Source organism: Felis catus, chromosome A1, assembly GCF_018350175.1.
Source record: "Felis catus isolate Fca126 chromosome A1, F.catus_Fca126_mat1.0, whole genome shotgun sequence".
In the NCBI taxonomy this organism is placed as follows: Eukaryota; Metazoa; Chordata; class Mammalia; order Carnivora; family Felidae; genus Felis; species Felis catus.
This window is the reverse complement of record NC_058368.1, coordinates 93942218-93970047: the sequence shown is the minus strand read 5'-3', so window position 1 is coordinate 93970047 and position 27830 is coordinate 93942218. Positions and strand designations below refer to the sequence as shown.

Genomic DNA, 27830 nt, shown 5'->3' with positions numbered 1-27830 from the left:
TTGCCGCATCCTCAGTGCCCAGCACTGTGCCTGGCAAAAGCGGGCCTCCAGGGTGTCTTTGAGCAAATGACGGCAAGAGATGGCAGTCACCTGGGGGGTAAAACAGAGGTCAGGATAGAGCCCCCATCCTCTTCAAGGTCTCAGACACCCATGCAGGTTCTCCAAGACAGTATAAAACCTCTAGTCTTGCTTTTTTCCCCCCCTATTGCTTTCAATTTGATCTTGTTGGTCTGCTTTCTATGCTACACAGAGAGAAAAAAAAAAAAATGACCTTACTCTTGTGGCTTGAAAATGACACGGGCAGGGGCTCCTGGTTGGCTCAGTTGGTTAAGCGTCTGACTTTGGCTCAAGTCAGGATCTCCAGCTCCTGGGTTCAACCCATGTGGGGCTCTGTGCTGACAGCTCGGAGACTGGAGCCTGCTTTGGATTCTGTCTCCCTCTCTCTCTGCCCCTCTCCTGCTCACGCTCTGTCTGTCTGTCTCTCTCTCTCTCAGAAATAAATAAACATTAAAAAAAATTTTTTTTAATTGACTGGGGCAAACAGGATTTTTTTTTCTCAATTTTTTAAAAAGTTTATTTATTTATTTTGAGAGAACAAGCGAGTGAGCGAGCGAGAGCACAAGCAGCAGAGGGGCAGAGAGAGAATCCCGAGCAAGCTCCACAGTGTCAGCGCAGAGCCTGGTGCAGGTCTTGAACTCACTAACCGTGAGATCACGACCTGAGCTGAAACCAAGAGTCCAATGCTCAACCAACTGAGCCACCCAGGCACCCTAAACAGGATTTATTTCTAATTAAGTGCTTCCAGAAAAATTTCTCCCATCGCATCTTTTCCTTTGCAGTTCTTACAACTCATAATATATAGGGGTGCTAGTTGTATCATTTTTTTAGTTTTTCCACAATACAGGAGTCCATTTGAAAAATTGCCATTATTGAGGGGCACCTGGGTGGCTCAGTCGGTCAAGCGTCTGACTTCAGCTTGGATCATGATCTCACAGTCCATGAGTTCGAGCCCCACATAGGCTCTGTACTGACAGCTTAGAGCTAGAGCTTGCTTCAGATTCTGTGTCTCTCTCTCTCTGCTCCTCCCCTGCTCTCACTCTCTCTCTCTCAAAAATAAAATAAAAACATTAAAAAAAATTGCCATTATTGCTTGGGAGTTCTGAAGTTATTTCCTATCATAATCTGAAAGAGTGTTTCCCTCTTGCAATTTGGCTTGCAGTTTTACTTAGGAATTTTTCCCTGAGTTAGGAGAAATTACATGATATACCTAGTCATGTGTTCAGCATATTATAATCATTCAGTACATGTTGCTTAAAGAGAATATTTCCTACTTACAAAGGCTGAACCAAGACTTTTTAAAAAATAAAGATCAGAGAAGTTGTAGCAGATATAAATATATGCATTTATTCTTCCAGGCTTTACATCTGAACACAGGTTTTTTAAAAATTATTTTTTCTTTCTATAATTTATTTATTTTTTATAATTTATATCCAAGTTAGTTAGCACATGGTGCAACAATGATTTCAGGAGTAATTACCCATTTAGCCTATCCCCCCTCCCACACCCCTTCCAGTAACCCTCTGTTTGTTCTCTATATTTAAGAGTCTCTTATGTTTTTGTCCCCCTCCCTGTTTTTATATTGTTTTTGCTTCCCTTCCCTTATGTTCATGTATTTTGTCTCTTAAAGTCCTCATATGAGTGAAGTCATATGATTTTTGTCTTTCTCTGACTAATTTCACTTAGCATAATACCCTCCAGTTCCATCGCATAGTTGAAAATGGCAAGTTTCATTCTTTTTGATTGCCGAGTAATACTCCATTGTATATATATACCACATCTTCTTTATCCATTCATCCATTGATGGACATTTGGGCTCTTTCCATACTTTGGCTATTGCTGATAGTGCTGCTCTAAACATGGGGGTGCATGCGTCCCTTCGGAACAGCATACCTGTATTCCATGGATAAATGCCTAGTAGTGCAATTGCTGGGTGGTAGGGTAGTTCTATTTTTAGTTTTTTGAGGAACCTCCTTCCTGTTTTCCAGAGGGGCTGCACCAGCTTGCATTCCCACCAACAATGCAAAAGAGTTCCTCTTTCTCTGCATCCTCGCCAACATCTGTTGTTGCCTGAGTTGTTAATGTTAGTCATTCTGACAGGTGAGGTGGTATCTCATTGTGATTTTGATTTGTATTTCCCTGATGATGAGTGATGTTGAGCATTTTTTCATGTGTTGGTTGGCCATCTGGATGTCTTCTTTGGAGAAGTGTCTCTTCATGTCTTTTGCCCATTTCTTCACTGGATTATTTGTTTTTTGGGTGTTGAGTTTGATAAATTCTTTATAGATTTTGGATACTGACCCTTTATCTGATATGTCATTTGCAAATATCTTCTCCCATTCTGTCAGTTGCCTTTTCATTTTGCTGATTGTTTCCTTCTCTGTGCAGAAGCTTTTTATTTTGATGAGGTCCCAATAGTTCATGTTTGCTTTGGTTTCCCTTGCCTCTGGAGATGTGTTGAGTAAGCAGTTGCTGTGGCCGAGTGAACACAGTTTTTTACAAATTGCCTGGTAAGTAACAGGTGGATAAATTTGAAGGTTAAGATGAAAACTTTACTTTTAAATATTTAAAAATTTTTTCTTTTAACACTTTTTATTTTAAAAATGGTAAGAGGAGAAAATGAAAGTAATAGTCATCCCATCTTTGCCACATTTTTGAGAATTATAACCTCCCCCATTATCACCACCACCAAAATCTAGTCACTGTTATTAACACACACACACGCACACACTTATACATGCTCCCTCACATACTCATACAAACTCATACATACACACTCACTCATATTCTCACTCACCCACATACACACTCCCACAACCACACACATGCACATTCACACCCACCACATACATACACTGACTCACTCGTGTACTCATACAAACACTCATATACTCTCACCCACATATACACACTCACATAAACACACACACTTACATACACACTCACACAAGTGTGCACACACACACACACACACACAGAAACTCACTCACATATGTTTCTAAAAAAATGGAATCATCCTTATTATACTGTACTGCCATTTTCCTTTTTCATATTTTCAAATTTTTTATAGACCTATTGCAAACTCAGAATGAGATAGTACCTCATTCTTTTTTTATAATTTTGTTTTTTGCATTTAGCCTTTTAATCTGTGTGAGATTTCGTTCTGTGTATGGTGTGAGACAGGGCTCCAACGTTGATCTTCTAAATGAACTGACAGGTGTCTCACCCAGTCATCAAAAACTATCCTTCCCTACTGATTTAAAATGCTGCTTTTTGGGGGTGCCTGGGTGGCTCAGTCAGTTAAGCATCCAACTCTTGATTTCAGCCCAGGTCATGATCTTACAGTTCATGGGATCTATCCCCAGGTCAGGCTTGGGGCTGATAGCGCAGACCCTGCTTGGGATTCTCTCTCTCTCCCTATCTCTCTGATCCTCCCCTGCTCATGTTCTCTCTCTCTCTCTCTCAAAATAAAAAAATAAACTTAAAAAAAAATAAAATGCTGCTTTTATCATGAACTGAATTCCTGTATGAATGTGAATCTGTCTGGACTTTTATTCTGTTTCAATGATCTATTTGTTTATATCTGTGCCACTTAATCATTGTTTAACTTATATAATTTATGAGGTAGTCAGATAGCTAATTGTCTATTCCCGCATAAAGTGATTTACAATTTTAATTTCCATTTTAATTTTTTATATCCAGTAGAAAAAGTTTCCCTGCATTGCCTCCTCTCTTTTCTGGTTTTATTTTTAACTTTTGAAAATTTTAACAAAATAAGATGTGTACATAATTTAAAAACTAAATAAATGAGAAGGCTTATAATTACAAACAACACTTGTCCTACTACTCCTCGTTTCCTCATTTCCTCTCCTCAGAGGTAATCACTTTTACCTCTTTTAGCTGGTATTTCTGGCATTAACCTTTAAATTTCTAAATAATGTTATTATACCACTAATTGCTTGATTGATCACTTTTTCACATCGTTTATTGACTTCCATTCATAAATATTCCTCTGTTTTACATCGTACCCCACTCCTTCTTCAACAGAGTTTATCACAATTTTGGCTAAATACATAATTCATGTTTACATTAAGATTGGACAAATACTTGGAGTATTTGATTAGTATATTAGTATTTATTAGTATATTATGTATATTAGTATATTATGAGAGTTGATTAGTATATTATGACATTTCCTTTCCAGTATGAATAAAATCCTTTCTTGTTTTTTTTTTTTTTTTGGAGTTATTAATTGCTCCTGTTTTTACTTGTGTGATTTTTTTTTATAAACATATCTCAGTTTTTTCCAAATATTCCATTGAAGGACCACATACCTATCAGCAGATTTTCTCCCATGCTCAGAAGCATTAGATAGTTTTTTTACTTCTTCCTTTACCTGGAAGCTTTCTTCCCAGAAACTTTTGTCTTCCTCCTCCAATTCCTTATTTTCTTCATCTCAAGTCTTTCTCTTTTTAAATTTGTTTCCTTGTTTTGTTGGAGCATGTTTTCCAGTTGCTGTCAACATTTCTGTATTCTTATGTTTTAGATATGTTATTTTAATTTAATTTTATTTTGAGGGGTAGGGGCAGAGGGAGAGGGAGAAAGAATCTCAAGCAGGCTCCTCACTGACAGTGAGGGGCTTGATCCCATGACTCTGGGTTCATGACCTGAGCCGAAATCAAGAGTCGGATGCTCAACTCACTGAGCCACCCAGACACCCCTAGATAGGTAACTTTTAAATAGTACATATTCGGGGTTGATTTTTTGATCTAGATGGGCAATCTTAGTGTTTTAACCGGCCAGTTAGTCTATCTACATTTAATCTAATTCTCTACATTGTGTTTAATGTAGAGAATTTAATGCTTAATGTTTTTATTTACCATCTATTCTATGTTTTTTTTTCTTCTCTTTCTTTTTGTTTTCATTGATTTTACTAGCTTGAAAATTTTCTTTCCTATCTGCTTGGAAGTTGCACACTTCATCTCCTTTTTCTTGGTGGTTATTCTAGAAGTTACAGTATGCATCCTTGACTTATCAAATGTTACTTAATTCCTTTACCTTCCTCCCAGACAGCACAAAAACTTCAGTATTAATTATCATATTCCCAAATTTCATGCTTTTATTGCTATGTATTTCAATTCTCTTTATATTTAGACACCTTAAGGCATAAAAGTTATTATTCTACATGGTCAATATTCATTTAGATTTACTCATGTATTTACTATTTTCTTTGCTCTCCTTTTTCCCCCCTCAACTATACCTTCTGCCCGTGATCATTTTTCTTGTGTCTGAAGTGCATTCTCTATCATATACTTTAGTGGAGATCTACAGAAGGCAAAATTTCTGTGCTTTTACTTATCCAGTAATGTCTTTATGTTGCCTTCATTTTTGAAGCATATAATTTTGCTGAGTTTAGAATTCTGGATGGGTGGTTATTTTCTTTCAATACATTGAAGATAACATTCCCTTGTGTTCTGGCTTTTTATTTTATTTTGTAATATTGAGATGTCAGCTGTCACTCCATCACTCCTTTGAAAGCAACTTTTTCTCTAGCTTCTTTTAAGATTTTTCTCTTTCTTGGGGCACCTGGGTGGCTCAGTGGGTTAAGTGTCTACCTTTGGCTTGGGTCATGATCTCATGGTTCGTGCGTTCAAGCCCTGCCTGGGGCTCTGCACCAGCAGTGCAGAGTCTGCTTTCAATTCTTTGTCTCCGTCTCTCTTGGCTCCTCCCCTGCTCTCTCCCTCACTCTCTCTCTCAAAAATAAACATTTTAAAAATTAAAAAGAAAAAGGCTTTTCTCTTTCTTTTTGCTTTCCTTCCAAACCAAAGTGTGGATTTCTTTATATTTGTCCTGAGAATTTATTGGGTTCCCAAATTTGTGAGTTGTTGTCTTTCATCAATTCTTAAAAGATTATTAGTAATTTTTTTTCTTAGATTATTGTTTTTACTCTATTCCTCTCTACTGTCCTCTGTGGTCTGATTGGAGAACATATGTCTCCAAGATCTAACATATATATATTAGATCTTTTTCTATGACAAACCATGGCCTGTGGGTCAGCCATCTATTTTTGTAAACAAAGTTTTGAATATAGTCATGCTTATTTATTCACCTCTTGTCTATGGCTTTTTTTTTTTTTTTAAGCTACAGTGGCAACCGACACAGTATAGCCTGCCTGCCTGGCCTAAAATATTTACTACCTGACCTTTCAAGCAAAAGTTTGCCAAAGCTTACCTGATGTTTTTTATCCTCTCTTCTGTTTTCTTTCTCATCCTTTTGGCCTTTCTGTAACACATTCTGGATCTCTTCTTCTGATTTATATTCCAGTTTCCTAGTCTAATCTTTGGCTATATCTGCTGGACTGTTAGACTCCGCATTAAATTCTTAATTATGGGTCTTATATTTTTCAGTTGTAGAACTTCTACTTGCTTCTTTTTCAAATCAAAGTCACTTTTTTGGTTTCCACATCCCAGCTGAAAGTTTCAAGCTTTTCCTTTTCTCTTTTAAGACAAGAAACATGGTTTTGGAGTCTGTGCCCAGTACTTTCACTCTCTGAAGTTGGGGTGTCTTTCTGGGTTTGTTTGAATGGTAATATTCCCAGCTGCTGGTTTTCACTCATAGAGAACTTGCACTTGACATTGCACTTAAGCATTTTTCTTTTTTTGGAGAAATGATCTGAGGCCTAGGATGAAAATATATACCACCACAGAGAACGTTCATTTGCTTCTGACCCTTTGGGACCACATGAACTGAGATCCCAGACTTGAGATTCTCAGAGTCACCCACATGAGAACAGTGTTACTTCCACACACTGGAAGGTTCCCAAAGTCATCAGCACACTGGAATCACCGGGGGAGCTTCCAAATCTACTGATGCCTGTGTCCCACCCCCAGAGACTGTGACTTCATTGGTCTCTGGTGCAGCCTGCACTTTGGAATTCTTCAAAGCTCCCCTGAAGGGATTCCTGGGTGGCTCAGTCGGTTAAGCATCCGACCTGGTCTCAGGTTATGATCTCCCGGTTCATGGGTTTGAGCCCCACGTTGGGCTCTGTGCTGATGGTGCACAGAGATTGCTCAGGATTCTCTTTCTCCCAATCTCTCTCTGCCCCTTCCCTGCTTGTGCTCTCTCTTGAAAATAAACAAATAAACATTAAAAAAAAATAATAAAATAAAAGCCCTCCTGAGATCCTACTATGCAGGCACATTTGGGAAGTCCTGCTCCAAGAGTAAAGCCCTTCAGGACCTCAACTTAATGTGTGTGTCTATCAGACTCTCCACTTGGCTGTTCCTTTTATCTCTTTTGTCCAGTGAGGTTGCCAGATACCGCAGCTCCCTATTGCAGCCTTTTCTTCCTAAGCAGAGCAAAAACAGCGGTGAGACCTTGCTTCTCAGATTCTCCAAAATTTGGCCATAGTAATCCATCACTATCTTACCAGCTTTTTGATGCTTTGAAGAAGAATTGAAATATAAATATGTTATTCATATTTGTAAAATATAGTTTAATTATATATTTCAGTCTAGTATCTTAAAAATAATATATTTAATATTTATAAATGAAAATATGCTAATTATAAGATAATTATAAAGACATATACATATATAATATATTTAAATAATTAAAATTGTATCTGGATATATTGTTTCCCTACAACTGTTTTTTTTGTTTTGTTTTTTGATTTTGTGTGTGTGTGTGTGTGTGTGTGCACGCACGCGGAAGTATCCATGCTGCTTCCACTCCCAGGAATGTTTTATTTTGTTACTTCCTTTTTAAAAAAAAATCATTTATTTATTATTTTTGAGACACAGAAAGGGACAGAGCATGAGCAGGGGAGGAGCAGAGAGAGAGGGAGACACAGAATCAGAAGCAGGCTCCAGGCTCCGAGCTGTCAGCACAGAGCCCGACACGGGACTTGAACTCGTGAATTGCAAGATCATGACCTGAGCCGAAGTCAGATGCTTAGCCAACTGAGCCACTCAGACGCCCATCCCTACAACTGTTTTAGTTGACCTCAGCGGGAAGGTTGTTATAGCCTACAATCCAGAGAGCGGAAAGTTCTCTACTTGCTTTTTATAAGGAACAAGGGGAGTATTTTACAGTTCTTATCCTCCTGAAAATGTCCATTTTATCCACTCCCTGAAATTACAATTTGACCAGGATTTGAAATCTAGGCTAAAACTTAATTTTCCTTTAAATACTTGAAGGCACCACCTTTTTGGTCTCTAACATTCATCGTAGCTGTGAATAATCCTATTTTTACCTCCTGTTTTCCTTGTAAATAGCTTTTTTTTTTTTTTTCTCCTCGGGGGAACCATTAGGATCTTCTCTTTTCCCCCAGAACTCAGACATCTCACAACTTACGTACTTTGGTATGGGTTATTTCATCCATTTTCTTGGGCATAGAAGAGGTACTTGCAACCTGGAGACATTGTTTTCAGTGCTAGAAATTTTATTGCTGTGTTACTTCTGTATTTCCCACCTCTCTGTTTTCTCCCTTCTCTTTCTTAAGAAATCATTTTGCTTGACTAGTGCCTCCTCTTATATTCATCCTCTACATTACTTTTCTTTCCTTTCCTAATTTTTAGTGCTATGTCTTTTTGTGCTAGTTCTTGGGAGAGTTCCTCAGCTTCTTCCTCCAACCTTCCTATTGAATATTGGATTTTGATTAAGTTTTTATTTCCAGCAGAAAATTTGACTTCTTGTTCTTTGATTTTATCCTTTTATATCACCTCTATTTCTGGGTATAAGGGTACAGTTTCTTCACTTATTTCCCTAGTGTTGTAAGGAAATCTTATATCCCCTTCCGTTTGTTTTCTCGAGATTTCTTCTTTTTTTTTCTTTATTCTTGCATTGGTCTTTCTCTTTCGTGCTGGAGGTTCTCATCAATAGTTTGGGAGGGTTGGCACTCTGATTCTATCTAAGAGTGAGCCTCTAAAATATTGTTTGGAGGGCCTGAGTGTGTGGACAGGATTTGTTGACCTCTGGGCTACATTTAGGGGTTATTGAACAGAGAGTTCATAAGAAGCAAGAAAGCAAGAAAAGAAAGGAAAGAGAAAGAAAAAAGGAAGGAGGGAAAGAAGGAAGGAAGGAAGGAAGGAAGGAAGGAAGGAAGGAAGGAAAGAAGGAAGGAAGGAAGAGGGAGGGAGGGAGGAAGAAAAGAGAAAAATGGAAGCTTCATCCTTAGGGCCATTTAGTTTGTACGAAGAGAGAGAGAGAGAGAAATAGAGAGAGAGAGAGAGAATCTTCTGATCTTCTTTATGCACCTGTCAGCATATGGAGCGCAATTTGGGGAAAGGGAACCATGCAGTTCAACCATTTCTTTTGCAGAATTCCGCGTGCCTCCCCTCTGCTGTCTCCATTTGCGTAAGCCTGAGTCTCATCCTTGCCCATTAAATTAAACAGAAAAGAACTCTTCAATCCATGGTCTGGGAGATTAGTAGCCTGACTGCCTGAGGTGGAGGAAGGATATGGCTACCCCATTGACAAGCTTCGAGCAACGCCGATTTTTAGCTCTGCACTTCAACCCAGCCTTTCACTGAACCTGCCATCTCCAAAGCTGAGCATCTCAGGTTTTCCTTTGCGGTGATTTGGCTCACTTATTAGCGGTCATTCCCCTCCAGGTGACTTGGCTCATTACTTCCTTCGCATGCTACAATCAGTCACCTCTCCCCCATCCAGTTCCGTCTTCCAAAATTGCATCTCTTTACAGGTTTCTACCTTCTTTTGTCATCCTAGTTGCCTTACTCTCAACGTAGTGGAGTCTCCAGCAGGAGAGGAGACAATAATCTTCCTACTTCACACATATCCCAATCAACTCTAGATGGCCTGTCTATCAAAAACAATGTTCTTAAGGTTTTACCAGGATTACTTTTGAATGTCTAGGTTAGGAAGGGACAATTCTATGTTACTGTGTCTTCCTATTTGAGAACATAGTAAATCTCTCCATTTATTTTTATTTTGTTTATTTATTTTAATGTTTATTTATTTTTGAGAGAGTGCAAAGAGTGGAGGCGCAGAGAGACAGAGGGAGACAGACTACCCAAAGCAGGCTCTGTGCTGACAGCAGAGAGCTCGATGCGGGGCTCAAACTCACCAACTGTGAGATCATGACCTGAGCTAAAGTCGGACGCTTAACCGACTGAGCCACCGAGGCGCCCCCTCTCCATTTTATTTTGTTCATTATGACGTTCCGCAAGGTTGTACATTTTTCATGTTAGGTCTGTCACTACTAGTATTCCTCAGACGAAGGGCACAAGGGACACACATGAAAAGCAAATTCGTGAGCTTGCCGATTGACCTGAAAAATCAACCCCGTTACATAACGCAAAAGGACAAAGAGAAAAAATAGGAGGGAACAGCAAAGAGATGTCGAAGCAGATCCAGCAGTCCCAACAGCTTCTAGTAAGAGTTTCACAAAAAAGAGAACAGAGAGAGTAAAGGGGAGAGGTCAAAAGAAACGAAAGAATCTGAGTTCCTACAGTTGCAGAATGAGAAGAACACACTAACACACATACCCTCTTTCACAACGTGGGCAACATTTCAGAAAGATAAAGAGGAAATTCTAAAGGATTCAAGAGAGCAACAATGAGCTACATCAATTTATACCCCGAGGGCTTTCTCCGTTGTGGTAGACAGATTAGAATCACTGACTAGCCAGCGAATGAAATCTGCAAATGTTTGTCTCTTGGGAGCAAGCATCGTCTGTCACCAGGACTCAGAGGCTCTTGGAAGTTTTGCCAGCATTGCATTCCTGCGTCTGTCACTGTATGTGCCACCATTGAGGGACCACTAGTTAACAGCAGATAGCACAGGGGCCATCTATCTTGCAGGCAATGACGATGCCTCCAGACTCCCTGGTGCTTCATCAAACATACTCCATTTGGAGAAACGCCTCCTCCTCTCATCCTTCCAATGGCTCAGAATCCCCCCAAACACTTTGGAACAGAAGAGGGGCTTGGACACTTAGCAGTGAAATCTCCACTGCTTTGGAATGGAGAAAGAATATCCTTTTTTTTAAAAAAAAATTTTTAATGTTTATTTATCTTTGAGAGAGAGAGAGACAGAGTGTGAGTGGGAGGGGGGCAGAGAGAGAGGGAGACAAAGAATCTGAAGCAGGCACCAGGCTCCGAGTTGTCAGCACAGAGCCCACACGGGGCTCGAACTCACAGACCGTGAGATCATGACCTGAGCTGAAGTCGGACGTTCAACTGACTGAGCCACCCAGGCACCCTGAGATTTTTTTTTAAGTTTATTTATTTATTTTTTTGAGAGAGAATGAGAGAGAGAGAGAGAGGGAGAGAGAGTCCCAGGCAGGCTCTGCACTATCAGCACAGGGTGTGATGCAGAGCTTGAACTCACCAGCCATGAGATCATGACTGGAGCTGAAGTCAGACACTTCAACAACCGGGCCACCCAGGTGCCCCTTTCTCTTGAGATCTTTAACTACTCTGTCCAGATCTGTCTCTAATAAGATGTGGGGCAAATCGATGGTGTACCTGATAAGTAAATGTATATACCTGTATGTATCTACAGACACACACACACACACACACACACGAAGAGGAAGGACCTCAAAACCACCTTATAAGGCAGGCTTTATCCCTCATGAGCAAATGGGTTATAAATGGCAGCCTGAGAGCTGTGGCTGGATAGTCTCGCTTGTCATGGAAAGCTTGTCATAGGGCTATGGAAAAGGGACATATGCATGCTGATTATGTGTACGAGATACCTAATCTGTTCTGGCACAGACTGTTGAAACCCTGTCCCTTTACCCACCCCCCACCCCTTCACTGCCTCTGAGTGACTGTCCAGCTTCGGGTTTGGGAATCTGCAAAGCATGAGCATCTGAGTCATTGCCTGAGATCTAGGACTAGCCTGAGAAGGTGAGTCTGTGTTCCAGCCCATTTGAGCCCATTCACTCAGTAAACTTGAGCTTAGTGGCTGGCGCTAGGGAGACAAAGATAAACGTGGCTCTGACTTTAAGGAGCTCACATTCCAGCTCCATCACCTCCTGGGCAAGTAGGCTTGGATAAGTCATTGAAGCTCCCGGATCCTTCCATTGCTCATCTTAAAATTTTTTTTTTAATGGTCATTTATTTTGAGAGAGAGAGAGAGAGAGAAAGCATCAGCAGGGAAAGGCAGAGAGAGAGAGAGAGGGAGAGAGAGAATCCCAAGCAGGTTGTGTGCTGTCAGTGCAGAGCCCCATGTGGGGCTCGAACTCCCAAACTGTGAAATCACAACCTGAGCTGAAACCAAAAGTTGGATGCTGAACAACAGACTGAGCCACTCAGCGCCCCTAATTGCTCATCTTCAAATACAATGCTAGCTTTGCCTACCTGCCTCATAGGGTTTTACTTGTTTGTTTTTTTATTTTTGTTTTTGTTTTTGTTTTGGATGGATGTCATCAGGTAATACACATGAAAGTAGTTATGGGAAAACCTGTAGGACGTCGTTATCATTTTCCTTATGATGTCTTTGTCCGAATCTGACTTTCTAAGTAAACCATGAATTCAACTAATGCTTTCCTTCCCCTCTAGCATGAGCTGTGTCCGCTTCTTCGTGGTGTGTGGCTGTTCTATCTCCCTTCCTTCTCATCCCTCGTCACTTCTCCTCCATTGGATTCTGCAGGTGCGCCTGAGTCACTTCTGCTCTGGGTGACTAAAGTTCTCGGCCCTTCTCTCGAAGCACCTGGAAGGACTGGATGCGATGCCGCTGGCCGGGAGGACCCTCCCTGAGCTCTCCTGGGTGGTGCCATCCACCATCTTTGAACTTCCCAAGGAGTGTCTCAGCTGCTGTCCTGGAACGGCGCTAGAAGAGGAAGGAGGCTGGTTTCCCATCGCTGGAATTCGAATTTCCAATCTTGGGTCTCCGGTCAGTACATACCACCTAATTAAAAAAAATTTTTTTAATGTTTATTTTTTAGAGAGAGAGGGAGAGAAACAGAGCACGAGCAGAGTAGGGACAGAGAGAGAGACAGGGTCACAGAATTCGAAGCAGGCTCCAGGCTCTGAGCCATCAGCACAGAGCCCAATGTGGGGCTCAAACTCATGAGCTGTGAGATCATGACCTGAGCTGAAGTCAGATGCTTAAGAGATGGAGCCACCCAGGCGCCCCTACATACCACCTAAATCAAGTTAATGACAGTTAACACTTCAGTGTTCTAAGAACTTCGCATGTATTAACTTACTTAGTCTCCATAGCAACCCAGTACAATCCTGAGTCCTGGAGGAAAACATTGAGACTCCAATTAGCCAACAAACTTGCTCCAGGTCAAAAAGCTGATGAGTAGCAGAGCTGGGATTTGAGCTCAGGAAATCTGTCCCCAGAATCTAGGCTCCTAACCACATTGTCATCCTAGCTCTTTAAATGAGTTTTGCTTAAGTAGCTCAGAGTCCAGAAAATCTCCCAGCATTTTAAAGCCTCTTGCTGGATTCTGACATTCCTTGATTCTTTGAGGATTTAAATAAATCATTGATGATTTAAATGAATCTTTGAAAGTCATCTCTGAGGTTCCATCCCTAAAATCCCACCTCCTCTGGTCCCAACACTCTAGCCAGTTGAATACTAATGTCCTCAGTGCTTGACTAGAAGGCTCGTGGCAGGTTGAGTCCTATGAAATTGTCAATATTTGCCCAGTTTTGGGTCCTATACAAATGGCAGATTCAACTTCATGTTTGCTGAGCCCCTACTTCGATGCCGGGTTTGATTCCAGACCCTTCCCTCATGTTATCTCATGTAATCATCATGACAATTCTTCAAAGTGTTCTTAAGCCTAATTTTTCAAGTAAGAAAGCAGGCTCCGTCTAACTAGCAGATCATGCAGCAATTTTTTTTAATTTTTAAACTTTTTTTTTTAACATTTTATTTTATTTTTTGAGAGACAGAGACAGAGCATGAGCAGGGGAGGGGCAGAGAGAGAGAGGGAGACACAGAATCAGAAGCAGGCTCCAGGCTCTGAGCTGTCAGCACGGAGCCTGATACAGGGGCTCGAACCTGCGAACGCAAGACCCAGGCGCCCCCCATGACCTGAGTCAAAGTCGGACACTCACCCAGGTGCCCCATTAATTTTTTAAAGTTTATATTTGAGAGAGAGAACGAGAGAGGCAAAGACAGAGGGATTGAGGATCTGAAGCAGGCTCTGTGCTGTCAGCACAGAGCCCCACATGGGGCTTGAACTCAGGAGCCTCGAGATCACGGCCTGAGCTGAAGTTAAATGCTTAACCAACTGAGCCACCCAGGTGCCCCCATGCAGCAGTCTTTAAATGGTAGGTCCAGGGATTCTGTTCTCAGATGGGTTCACTGCATGGTGTCTATAGGTTGAGCCCCGGGAGCCGGCTACTGCTGGAAGACCCAGAGGCAAAAAATGAAGGGTCATGTTCACCTGGCAGATTCAAGTTCTACAAGTTTTGAAGTGACATGAGTCAGAAGGGAAACGTAATACAACCTCCGGAAGACAGGCAGATATGACTCAACCAGCAGCAGGTCAACTTTGGAAACCGGCATCACACCTGCTCGGTTTCTCTTCAATATTGTCACGGCCATTGGAGTTCACAGACCCGAGGGTGTTCTTGGGGTTGGAGGGTGCTTTGCCTCATTGGAGAACCCTGTTGTGGGCAGAAGAGCAAGGAGAGGCCAGATGGAGGGCCTCGGGAAGAGCCGGAGACCGTTGGGACTCAGGTTAAGTCAAGCACACGTGGAAAACTGAGGGGTCGTTTGGGGAGGAGGCTGGATGGGAAGGTCTTTTGTGGTGCAACCAGAAAAGCACGAGAATGCGGAGCTCTCCAGATTCTCCAGTGCTGACTGAGCCATCTGGAGCTTGGGAATCCAGTCCAACCACCTGCAAACATTTTGGGATGACGCTAAGCTGGGAGTTGTGGAACCCAGGCTGGGAAAGGAGGAGGGAGTGTTAAACGGGTGCAAACACACTGAGATGTGTTCCACTTGGGTGGAATATTATTCGGGGATAGATGCAGAAATAGTTGAAGTGGTTCATAGGCTTTCATTTTAATTCTTTGGTTTTCCTCTGTGGGGAACTACTTTCATCTGGTTCTTTTCAATATGGATTGAGTCATATTCCCTTTATTTGCCACAAGTATTTTAAAGCAGTGAACAATTGCTGCCTCCCTCGTTCTCAGGGGGTTGATTGGGACACCCTTGCTGAGCCCCTGTCTCACCACGCGTAGGAGTTTGACATGAATTCCCAGCCACTGGAACAAAAACACCAAAAGAAAGTATGAGCGGATGTTGGCATCGATCGACAGATCTTTGTTTTAACTCTTTTTTGGGGCAACTTGCCCCGTGTTGGGAGTCCAAAGACTTGAAGGCTGCCTTCTAAGGGTTTATCATCTCTTTAGGGGAAATGTAATATACACACAGAACATAAGACAATGTTTTGTAAATGCCAAATGTATGGTAAACAGATAATGAAAATCATAGGATGCAAGGGGCTGGCATTTGCAATGGAGCTAATAAGGCAAATGTTCCTGGGGAGGTGATGTTGAAGCTGATTTTTAAAGAATGAGTCTTCAGGGGTGAGCAGAAGCATTGCAGATAGAAGGAATGGTGCACACACGTGCATGCGCACACACACGGGCACACACACGCACACACATATCCGGGGGTGGAAGAGCCTGTATTTGCCTAGAACCCAAGTAAACCAGTTTGAACAGAGTGGCAGTTTTGTTGGGAAATTAGCATGAAAGCCTCCTCCTTTTCTCTGTCTACACCTGGCCCTTGAACAATGTAGGGATTAAGGGCACCAAATCCCCCCCCCCACCCAGCATGCAGTTAAAAATTCATGGATAACTTTTGACTCCCCACTACTTAACTACAAATAGCCTACTGTTGCCCGGAAGCCTTACCAATAACGTAGTCAGTCAATTAACACATTTTGTATGTCCTATGTATTCTATACTATATTCCCACAATAAAGTAAGCTAGAGAAAAGAAAATGTTATTAAGAAAATCATAGTGGCGGGGTGCCTGGAGGTTCAGTCGGTTAAGTGTCTGACTTTGGCTCAGGTCATGATCTCACAGTTTGTGAGTTCAAACCCAGCATTGGGCTCTGTGCTGACAGCTCAGAGCCTGGAACCTGATTCCGGCAGGCTCTGCCCCTACCCTACTCATGCTCTGTATCTCTCTCAAAAACAAATAAAACATTAAAAAAAATTTAACGAAAATCATAAGGAAGAGAAAATGCATTCACAGTACTGTGCTGCATTTACCTCCCCACCCCCCAAAATCCAACAATAAGCAACTTAGCAGTTCGAACCCATGTTGTTCAAGGTCAACTGTACGTGCTCCCAAGTGATCTCATTTAGTCCTGCACATTTAAATACTATCTGTGTGCTGATGGTTCCTGGATTTATATAACTCAAGCACAGACCTTTCTCCTATATTCCAGACCCGCTCATCCAATGACCTTGTCAATGTCTCCCCTTGATAATCCCACCAGAATTTCACACGGAACACACCCACAATGGACCTCCTGGTTTTCACTTTCCTAACTTGTCCCTGCCCTCCCACATCCCATGTCTTTCCCCTCTTGGCAAATGGCCTCTTTCACTTTCCCGACTTGTCCCTGCCCTCCCACATCCCATGTCTTTCCCCTCTTGGCAAATGGCCTCATGATTCACCCAGGTGACAAAGCCAGAACCCTGGGATTCACGCTTGACTTCTTTCACTTACTCCGCTGAGTAAGTTTACCTCCTTACATACTTGTTTATTATCTGGCTCCCTCCATTAAAATATTAGCTTTATATCGGAAAGATTTGTGTGTCTTGTTCAGCTCTGTATACGCTGTAGGTGCTTAGTAAGTGTTTGTTCAATGTGTGAGTGGGTAAATGCAAGCGTACGTGACTCTGCATACATTCATCTTGATGGGAGGGAAGGAAGGGATAGGAAACATTTACCATAAAGGACAAGAGGCACAGCTGGAAAGTACAATCTTCCTTCTTTTATTTTAACCCTTTGTTTTTATTAATTAAAAAAAAAATTTTAATATTCATTCGTTTTTGAGACAGAGAGAGAGAGACAGAGAGAGAGAGAGAGAGAACAGGCAGGGGAGGAGCAGAGAGAGAGGGAGACACAGATTCTGAAGCAGGCTCCAGCCTCTGAGCTGTCAGCAGAGAGTCCAACGTGGGGCTCAAACTCACAAATTGTGAGATCATGACCTGAGCCGAAGTTGGAGGCTGAACCGACTGAACCACCCAGGCACCCCAACTGTTTGTTTATTTTTGAGACAGAGAGAGAGAGAGAGAGAGAGAGAGAGAGAGAGGAAGGGGCAGAGAGAGAGAGAGAGAGAGGAAAGGAGAAACTGAAGCGGTTTCTGTGCTGACAGCACAGAGCCCGATGCGGGTCTTGAGCTCATGAACTGTGAGATCATGACCTGAGCCGAAGCTAGACACTCAACCGACTGAGCCACCAGGCACCCCAATCTTTCTTTTCCTTGTAGGCTTTATTTACCCGGAAACCGTGGAGCAGAGCGTTCTACAAAGGAGGCCATCACAGCTGGATGTGTTCCACACAAGCCTCTGTCCTGTGAGTCAGGGCTGCAGACGGGTGAACCAGGTGGTGTTGGATGCAGGTGCCAGACAAGGGCACAGCCTTTCCCTTCCCTGCACATCTCCTTCAGGAGCCCCATCAGGCTGCGGGCTGGCCTTGGCCAGAGTTGTTGTGCCAGGTTGAGGTAGCAGGTGAGTGTTACATCTTCCTCTTTGTAATGGGGACCACCCCTTTATCTGGAAAGGTCGTGGAGGGAGGTGGGCAGTCAAGGGTGAAAGGTCCTGCTTCCCTGACCTTGTGGATCTTGAATGCACCACTGGTGACAACGTGGTGGCAACAACAACAACAGACGTGGGTCTAGTGCTTGCTTCGTGCTGGCAGTGCTCTAAGTGTTTCATGTGTATTAGCATGTTTAGTTCCTGCAGCCACTGAGGTCGATTACAGCTGGCCACAATTTCTTTGATACTTTTCCCATTGAGACGTGGGGGTATGGCCCCTCCTGTTGAATCTGGACAGGCTCTGTGACTGCTTTACCCAAGAGAATATGGCAAACGTAATGACGTGTCTGTTTGAAACTGTCTTTGAAGACCCTTGCCTGGGGGCACTTGCTCTAGGGAGAGCCAGACCCCACGTAAGAAGTCTGAGTACTGTGCTGGAGAAATCACAGGAAGGGGACCTGAGACCTCACGGGGAGAGAGAGGGACCAGCAGAGCCCTTGCTGTTCTGTCCCCTCTGCAACGTGGCTCCCCCCACAGCCCCTTAGCTACTCGCAACTATTGTTTAAAACTGAGATCTCCATCCATGTTGTCGCAAATGGCAAGATTTCATTCTTTTTGATCGCCGGGTGGTATTCCATTGTGTATATATACCACATCTTCTTTATCCGTCCATCAGTCAATGGACATTTGGGCTCTTTCCATAGTTCCGCGATTATCGATAGTGCTGCTATAAACATTGGGGTGCACGTGCCCCTTCGCATCAGCATGTTTCTATCCTTTGGATAGATTCCTAGTAGTGCAATTGCTGGGTCGTAGGGTAGTTCTATTTTTAGTTTTTTGAGGAACCGCCATCCTGTTTTCCAGAGCGGCTGCACCAGCTTGCATTCCCGCCGGCCGTGCAGAAGGGTTCCTCTTTCTTCGCATCCTGGCCAACACCTGTTGTTGCCTGAGTTGTTAATGTGAGCCATTCTGACAGGTGTGAGGTGGGATCTCATTGTGGTCTTGATTTGTATTTTGAGAATGTATAACATTCTCAACATTGTGAGAATGTTGAATGATTCTAAAAAGAAACCAAAAAACTAAGGAGATCTCCTCTCGTCCAGGACTCCTTCTATGGCGTCTCTGCCCCTTTTGTGCTCCATGATGCCTGGGGGTCTTTCTGCGGTACAAATGGAGATGTTGGCCCAGCCATGTCACGGCTGTTCCGTTAGCTCCATAAGGACAGAGACTCTGTCTTACTTGTCTTTTATACCTTCACTGTCGAACACAAGTCCTGGCTGGCTCAGTGTTTGTGCTCGGTAAATTCTTATTGAAACAGTAAATGAAGGGGCGCCTGGGTGGCTCAGCCGGTTGAGCTTCCAACTCTTGGCTTCAACTCAGGTCATGATCTCAGGACCACGGGTTCAAGCCCCACATTGGGCTCTGTGCTGACAGTGCAGAGCCTGCTTGGGATTCTCTCTCTCCCTCTGTCTCTCTCTCTGCTTCTCTCCTCTGCTTGCTCATTCACTCTCTCTCTCCCTAAAATTAAAAAAAAACAAACAAACAAACTGGTAAATGAACAAAGGAATGAATGAAGCTATCCATTGCGGCAGTTTGTGGTGCATGGGCTCTTGAGTCAGCTGAAGTTGGATTGAATCCTGGCTCTGCCACTAACCAGCAGCACAGAGCTTGGAGACTTAGATAATCTTGATTTTCCTCTCTGAAGTAGACACACTGAAATATCTACATCACAGGATGTCGTAAGGAGCAAAGGAGACGTCATCTCCAAATCACGTAGCGCGCTGCCCCTCATGCGGTAAGCGCTCAGGAAATAGTATCTTCTACAAAACAAATGAATTTTATGATTGTGTGTGTCCTGCCTCTTCACATTCCTTACACTGCTGTCCCTGCATCTCAAGCAGGGTTTGTTGGCACAGACACTGATAGCCTCTGATTTCTTTTTCCTCGAGAATTCCTCACCGTTGAGCTTTTCCCTACTCAGCGCTGGGTTCAAATTCGTACAGTTTTTTCAGCACAGCCACCAGTGCCACCCCACCTCTGTGTCCACTGACTGACCCAGAGAGCGAGGGACAGGTCATCTGAAGCTCTGAGGAAACCCACAACTTGACATTGGAGAGGAGTCAGGCTCAGGTGATCAGATGTCTGCGCTTTGTGCTCGGGGTCTGACGGCTGGACCGGGAACCAGAGAAAGGGAGTCAGCAGGGAGAGCCAGGGGAAAGGGGAGACCATGGGTGGACTATGGACAGTGGCATGGTAGCAAAATGTACTCATCACCCTTCCCTCCATATCTGGAGAACATTGCCAGCAACGAGCACAGTGGCATGTCATGTACAAATACTCATGGCAGAATGCATCAAAGCTTGAACAATAAAGGGACTCAGGATCTCATCTGTTATGAAATCCGGCAGAAAGACATCTGCAGGATCGGTTAATTTAGCTACTCAACAGTATCAGCAAAGACTCAGATTCTTTCCATCTACAGCATGCCGGTTTGTCTGGTTCCCGTGGTGCCAATATGGCTGCCACAGCTCCAGCCTTCACATATAGTCAACAACGTGCAGAGGCAGGAAAAAAAGTACTCTTGCTCTCTCACGCACCATTTTAAGAGCTGAAGAAAACATTTCCAGAAGTCTTCTGAAAGCCTTCCTCTGTGTCTCATTGGCGAGCATTGGTTCATTTGTCCATCCTAAACCAATCCCCGGAGGCTTTAACCGATCCCTGAAGTGCATGGAATCCTTTGGGGAGAGTGAACAAAACTTGGGGTCTGTTCCTGTTAAAAAGGGGCAGCCAGGTAAATGATTGTCGGTGAGGTTTTAACAGTGTCAGCTATGTAAGTTTATCCCACCCCCCTTTTTCTTGAGGGGTTTGCCATGTGGTATAAACATGAAAGTGTTCTGAAACCATGAATAAGGGCAACAGGTAATGATGTATCTGGGTAGCAGGTTGTCAGGGTTTGTGGCCTCGTGTTGGACCTCTGACAGTCTGTATGAGTTGGGTGGGACCCCCCGTCCCACCCACCCCCCATCACATTTTCTGGTTTTAGTTTGCATCTCTTCCACAGTAATTCAGAGGTTCCCCAGACAACCCATGTGGAGTTCTAGCTAAACACAGTTCGTGTGCATGGCACAGGACGTCTCAGAAAAACAGATTTTTAAAGAATGTTTATTTATTTATTTTGAGAGACAGAAAAAGGGGGAGGGGCAGAGAGAGAAGGAGAGAGAGAATCCCAAGCAAGCTCTGCAGTGTCAGGGCAGAGCCTGACGTGGGGTTCGAACCCACGATCCACGAGATCATGACCTGAGCCAAAGTCAAGAGTCTGTTGTTTAACTGACCGAGCCACCCAGGCGCTTCAGAAAAATAGATTTTTAAAAGGGGTTTCTCTCTCCACAAAGCCAGGAACTTTTTGAAGATTTACTGATCACTTCATCATATCCTAGCTGTGCGGCCGCAGGCAAATTAATTAGCCTCTCTGAGCCTCATCACTAAATTGGCAATAAAAATTATACCTTCCTTCCAAGGGTTGTTGGGGTAGTTAAATGACTGAGGAAAACATGGAAGCTGAAGTATAGTACTCAGTCAACGCTGTTATCATTTTTAGTGGTATTGGTACTACACCATTGGCATCATTATAGGCGTGCCTCAGGGACGCTGTGGGTTGGGTTCCAGACCGCCTCAGTAAAGCAAACATCTCAATAAAGAGAGTCAAAATGAATTTTTTGGTTTCCCAGTGCATATAAAAGTTATGTTTATACTATCCTGTAGTCTATTGAGTGATAGCATTATGTCTAAAAAACCTGGGCGTACATGCCTTCATTAAAGAAAAAAAATGTATTGCTAAAAACTGCTGACTGTCATGTGAGCTTTCAGCGAACCATACTCACTGATCACAGATGAGCATAACAAATATAATAATAATGAAAAAGTTCGGGGCGCCTGGGTGGCTCAGTCAGTTAAGTGTTCGACTTTGGCTCAGGCCATGATCTCATGTCTGTGCCTTCAAGCCCCGTGTTGGGCTCTGTGCTGACAGGGCAGAACCTGCTTGGGGTTCTTTCTCTCTCCCTCTCTCTGCCCCTCCGCTGCTCACTCTCTCTCAAATAAATAAGCTTTATAAAAAATAAAATAGTTGAGTCTTTAAGAAAATAGAAATGCATTTTTTAAAATGTTTATTTACTTGAAGGCAGGGGAGAGAACCAGCGGGGGAGGGGCAGAGAGAGAGAGAGAGAGAGAGAGAGACAGAGGATCCAAAGCAGGCTCTATCTACACTGTCAGCACCGAGCCCAGCACGGGGCTCAAACCCACGAACGGTGAGATCATAACCTGAGCCGAAGTCGGACGCTCAACCGACTGAGCCACCCAGGCGCCCCAAGAAACTCCTTTCTAAAAGCAGGCCACCACGGCAGGGAGACAGGGCTGGGTGGCAAGCTGTGTAATGAATTCCCTCCTGGGAGGTGCCTACCAGCACTTCCTTGATGCTGTCGGGGACAGTGCCGCCGATGAAGCGGAGAGGAGAGAGCCTCCCTGTTCAGACGTGACATCTCAGAGGAGAGAGCCTCCCTGCTCAGACGTGACATCTCGGACGCAAACCTGCAGGATGTTCCCGGAGGGAGCTGAAGTTGCATTTGGTGTTTGGTTCTGTGCCTTCATTCTCGAGGGCCCAGCCCAGCCCCAGAGTCTGTTTTATTCTTGCTGGAGAGTGGGCAGCTGTAGCGTTGCAAAGCCCACACATCTGCAGAGACTTTTTCTTTAGTAAACCAGCTCTCGATGACAACCATTGCGTGTGTTCTGGGGTAGGCGCCAGCTGACTCAGGAATTAATCAAACCCTTTTATGCCAATTCCCAGCAGCTTTCAAAGGGTCTTCACACAGAACGCTCCTAAATGAGTAGCAAATGAATATTCATGGGTAGATTTTCCCCACTGCCTCGCCGATCCGGAAGGACTCTGCGCTCAGAGCTGTTGGCTGTTCCTTCGGTGGAGGGGGCTGGGTTTTGCTTCCCCGCTTACTGTAGCGGAGAGGGAAACCTCTGACACCGAAGAGATAGAACGTCCTTCTCTTGACCGTGATAAACTTGTCAAGGGCCACGAGTTGGCGAAGGAGTCAGAGAGGTTAGAATCGGAGCTCTCGTCTGCAACGTGTGCAACAGGCTGGCACCTGTATTCTCCAGACGACCCAGGTTGCCCCCCAAGGGACCCATGTGACTGGGTTTCTCATTCCTTTTCCTGGCCCGATGCAAAGTTCTCAGCATTCTGATTGGACATTGCCCTTCAGTAGCACTAACCCCAACATTTGAAGAGCGCTTTCCAGTTTTCCGGGAGACGTGGATCCACATTATCTGATTCCCTAGACGCAGAGCATGGAATCCATTGCTCAGGTGAGGGACCCGAAGCTCGGAGAGCTACTTAAGTCACAGAAAGGCAGGGGACACTGAAGGGCAGAGGTGGGATTAGAACACACGAATCCTGATCCCCAGGTGTGCACTGTCCACACTGTGGCCCCACTGCCCTCCAGCTGTTCACCAGGGTTTCAGCCCCAGACACGGAAAATCCCATAAGCTCAAAAACCGGTCTTGTCTGGGTGGGGGGGGGGGGGGGGCATCAAATCATTTTTTTAGTTCTTTTATCCAAGGGTTTGTGGTCTTTGTTGGATTTCTGTTCTGCAAGAGGTCTCCCAGAGGGCGATCACGCTCTAGAGCCCTTTCTAAAACCCAGAGTAACTCAAGTGGATTTGGCATCTCTCAGATTCGCTCCGGGGTTCTTCTGGATACTGCTCCGGACAGCATGAAACCATCCGCTGCCTCCTGCCTCTCTCTCACGTGGTGTCTGCAGGGCTACCCCTGACCCACAGAGCCATCCATCTTCAAACGTTTCCCCTGCCAAGCAGGCACTCTGCTCCAACGCTCGCGAGGAGCAAACTGGCCACCTGTGTGGAAGACGGTGGGGTCGCGTCCCTCAAAAATTACGAATGCACTGATTCTTGGATCCCGCTCTCTCGCTTCTGGGATTGCCTTCTCACATATCACCAGGCGTGTGTACAGGATTTTCCATTGCAGCCCAATTCGTAGTAGTGAGGATTGAACCCGATCTGAGGGACCATTCACAGAGGACCGGTAAATGAGCTGGGATGAAAGCAGGTGGACCCTTCATAGTTGCAGAAATGAGTGAGGAAGTTCTCAGTCAACTGGTGGAGAGTGATTGCCAGCAACACGCAGAGCAGTATGTATAATTTGCTACCGTACTTGAGGAACTAATAAAACAGTTACTTGTGGGTGATGGTGGGGAAGAGGGGGGTCAGACTTTTTGATGGGCGCTTTTTACATCGTCCTGAGTTTTGAGGCATGTTAATGGAGTCTTTATTCAGATAATTAAATTCAACGAACTTGCCCCCTGCCAGCCAGCCGCCATGGAGGCTCCTGGAGATCCACGCATTTCAACAGAATCCAAATCCTTGACCCTTGGGCCATCACTGGGAATTCATCAAGTTGCTGGGGGCATTCTGTTACCTCCGGGGGCTCAGTAAGAGAGAACGTGTCACCCCAAGTGTAGATACGGTGAAGAGTATGGAACGTCGTGAGCTGGGTAGGAGTAGAGTGATTGCTTAGGGGATTGAGAAGCTGTCCGAGGTTCTTTCAACGACTGGGATTTTGTGGAACCCAGGGCCGTACCCTTTGGAGTTCAGGTGATGCCCCAGGTCATCGTCCCGCCATGCCCTGGCTTGACTGGGTCCTGTGGCACCAAGGTATGCCGCTCGAAGAATGAGTAGATATTCTGATGCCAGCTCTCTGCGAGCATGGCCTCGCCTGGAATGAGGCCTGGCTTCTAGGAGTGAGGTCTTGGCACCGACTGCTCCATTCCACTATCAGGGTGATGCTGGAGACCTTAAACTACCCCAGGGGCATTGAGTTTTCCCAACCGAGCGTGTTCTGCTCTGGTCCTGCCTGGGGGAGGCTAAACAATCACACTGTGGCTTACCTCCCCCGACTCCTGACGCAGAGCCTGCGCTCCCCGCGTATCCCCCTCTCCCCCTGCTTTTGGTATGGACTCAGTTCAGGAAACTCCATATGCCTTCATTTTACTAGACAGCATTTCAACGAGCCCAGCCAACGAGCCCAGCAGGGCTGTCTGGAAGCTCTGGTGGTCATCATTTGTTGTCCTGAACCACCTCCACTCACTAGGGGGCCGGGCCATGTGAGGGAGTAACTCTGTCAGTCTTACAGTTTTCCTAGAACGGTGAAAACAACGTAGAAAACAGCAGATTTCCTCTGCCGAGCGGCAGGCTCGCATCCCACAGCTGAGACTGTCTCCAGGTCGGCTTCGTTTGTGAGGAATTTTGAACTGCAAGCTTAGCACAGTCGAAGTACCCCGGGGGCACTGGGTAAGTGCCTGGGGACTGAATGAGGCACACGGGAACCTCTGGACCGTTCCTTCTGGTGGGCAATGGAAGCACACAAAGAAAGCGGGGGTCTGCTGAGCAAAGTGGCTTCATTTGGCCAATGCTGGCCACTCATTTGCTTCCACCACAAGTGACGGAAAAAAGTTGTTTTATTAATTGAAGTATAGTCGACACATGAGGTTCTGTTCGCTTCCAGGGTACGACATAGTGATCGGACACTGTGTGTGATGCGATGTTGACTCCAAGTGTAGCCACCATCTGTCCCCATACAATGTTATTACAATACCACTGACTCCGTTCCCTGGGCTGTGCCTTTTATTCCTGCAACTTATCCCTTCCATAACCGGAAGCCCGTAACTTCCACTCCCCTTCACCCATTTTGCCCATCTCCCTACCCACCATTCCTCTGGCAGCCATCACTTTGTCCTCTGTATTTATGGGTCTGTTTCTGCTTTCGTTTGCTGTTCATTTGTTTCAATTTTTAGGTTCCACATGTAAAGTGAAGTCATATGGTATCCGTCTTTCTCTGGGTTCTTTCACTTAGCGTGATAGCCTCTAGCTCCATCCGTGTTGTTGCACATGGCAGGATTTCATCCTTTCTTATGGCTGACTGATATTCCATGGTGTATGTATACACCACCTCTCCTTTATCCATTCCTCTCTTATGGACACTTGGGCTGCTTCCGTGCCTTGGCTTTTGTAAATAATACTGCAATAAACCTAGGGGTTTGTGTATCTTTTCGAATTAGTGTTGTTTGTTTTCTTTGGGTAAGTTCCCACTAATGGAATTACTGGATTCTATGGCATTTCTATTTTTAATTTTTTGAGGAAACTCCATGCTGGTTTCCACGGTGGCTGCACCAATTTGCATTCTCACCAACAGGGCATGAGGGTTCCCCTTTCTCTGCATCCTCCCCAACACCTGTAGTTTCTCGTCTTTTTGATACTAGCCGTTCTGACAGGGTAATGTAATGGATATTACATTGTGGGTTTGATTTGCATTTCCTGATGATGAGTGATGAGCATTTTTTCATGTGTCTGTTGGCCACCTGTATGTCTTCTTTGGGAAAATATCCGTTCAGGTCCTCTGCCCATCTGCCCATTTTTAAATCAGATTGTTTGTTTTGGTGTGTGTTGATTTGTATAAGTTCTCGGCATATTTTGGGCAATAATCTCTTATCAGATATAACATCTGCAAATGCCTTCTTCCATTCAGTAAGCTGCCTTTTTGTTTTGTTGATGATTTCCTTCAGTTTGCAAAAGATTTTTATTTTGGTGTAGTCCCAATAGCTTGTTTTTGCTTTGGTTTCCCTTGGTGACAGGAGACATGTCTAGAAAAGTGTTGCTAAGGCCAATGTCCCAGAGACTGCTGCCATGGATAGACTAGAGGGATTACGCTAAGTCAGTCAGAGAAAGACAAATACTGTATGATTCCACTCATAAATGGAATCTTGAAGAAGTGAACGAACAAACAAAAAGCAGAAGCAGACCTATAAATGCAGAGAACACACTGATGGTTCCCAGAGGGGAGTGGGGGGTGGAGGGGAGACTGGGCAAAATAAGTGAAGGGGAGCAGGAGATACAGGCTTCCAGTTGTAAGATGAGTAATTCACGGGTATAAGAAGCAGAGCATTAGGAATACAGCCCATGGTATTGTAATGGCGAGGTAACGGGACAGATGGCAGAAACTTGTCTGGTCACTAAATTGTACACTGACTAATGTAACATCGTGTGTCAACTGTACTCAAAAAAAGAAAGAGGGGCGCCCAGGGGCTCAGTCGGTTGAGCATCTGACTTCAGCTCAGGTCATGATCTCACGGTTCATGAGTCCGAGCCCTGCATCGGTCTCGATTCGGTCAGTGCGGAGCCTGCTTCAGATCCTCTGTCCGCCCCCTTTCTGCCTCTCTGGGGCTTGTACACTCTCTCTCAAAAATAAATAAACAGAGAGAGAGAGAGAGAGAGAGAGAGAGAGATTACTGCCTATGATTTCTTTTAGTAGTTTTATGGTTTCAGGTTTCACACTTAGGTCTCTAACCCATTTTGAGTTTATTTTTGTGTGTGGTGTAAGAAAGTGGTCCAGGTTCATTCCTGTGAATGTTGCCATCCAGTTTTCCCAAGACTGTTTATTTGTTTTTATTTATTTATTTTTAACTTTTTAAAAAATATGTATTTTTGAGAGACAGAGAGAGAATGAGCAGGGGAGGAGCAGAGAGGGGTACAGAGGATCTGAAGCAGACTCTGTGCTGACAACAGACAGCCCGATGTGGGGCTTGAACTCATGAGCCGTGAGATCACGACCTGAGCCGAAGTCGAAAGCCTGACTGACTGAGACACCCAGGTACCCCTTCCCAATACTGTCTATTGAAGAGACTATCCTTTCCCCATTGTATATTCTCACTTCCTTTGTTGTAGATTAATTGAACATATATGCATAGGTTTATTTCTGGGCTCCCTACAGAAAGGGGAGTGTTTGTTTGTTTATTATTTATTTTTAATTTTATTATTTTTTAAAAATATAATTTATTGTCAAGTTAGCTAACATACGGTGTATGCCATGTGCTCTGGGCTGTGGGAGTAGATTCCTATGACTCATCACTTACGTACAACACCCAGTGTCCATCCCAACAAGTGCCCTCCTCAATGCCCATTACCCATTTTCCTCACCCCTCTG

The 27830-nt window shown here is 44.2% G+C and overlaps 1 long non-coding RNA gene across 1 annotated transcript in view; it reads left to right on the top strand.

Annotated features, from left to right (window-relative positions):
* The window catches only part of LOC109499806, a 57364-nt gene that overhangs the window by 21790 nt on the left and 7744 nt on the right, over positions 1-27830 (top strand). Inside the window, exons 2-3 of the long non-coding RNA XR_006597888.1 lie at positions 12679-12921; positions 17504-17744. This is a non-coding gene — a long non-coding RNA (uncharacterized LOC109499806). The remainder of the gene's footprint in view (positions 1-12678; positions 12922-17503; positions 17745-27830) is intronic.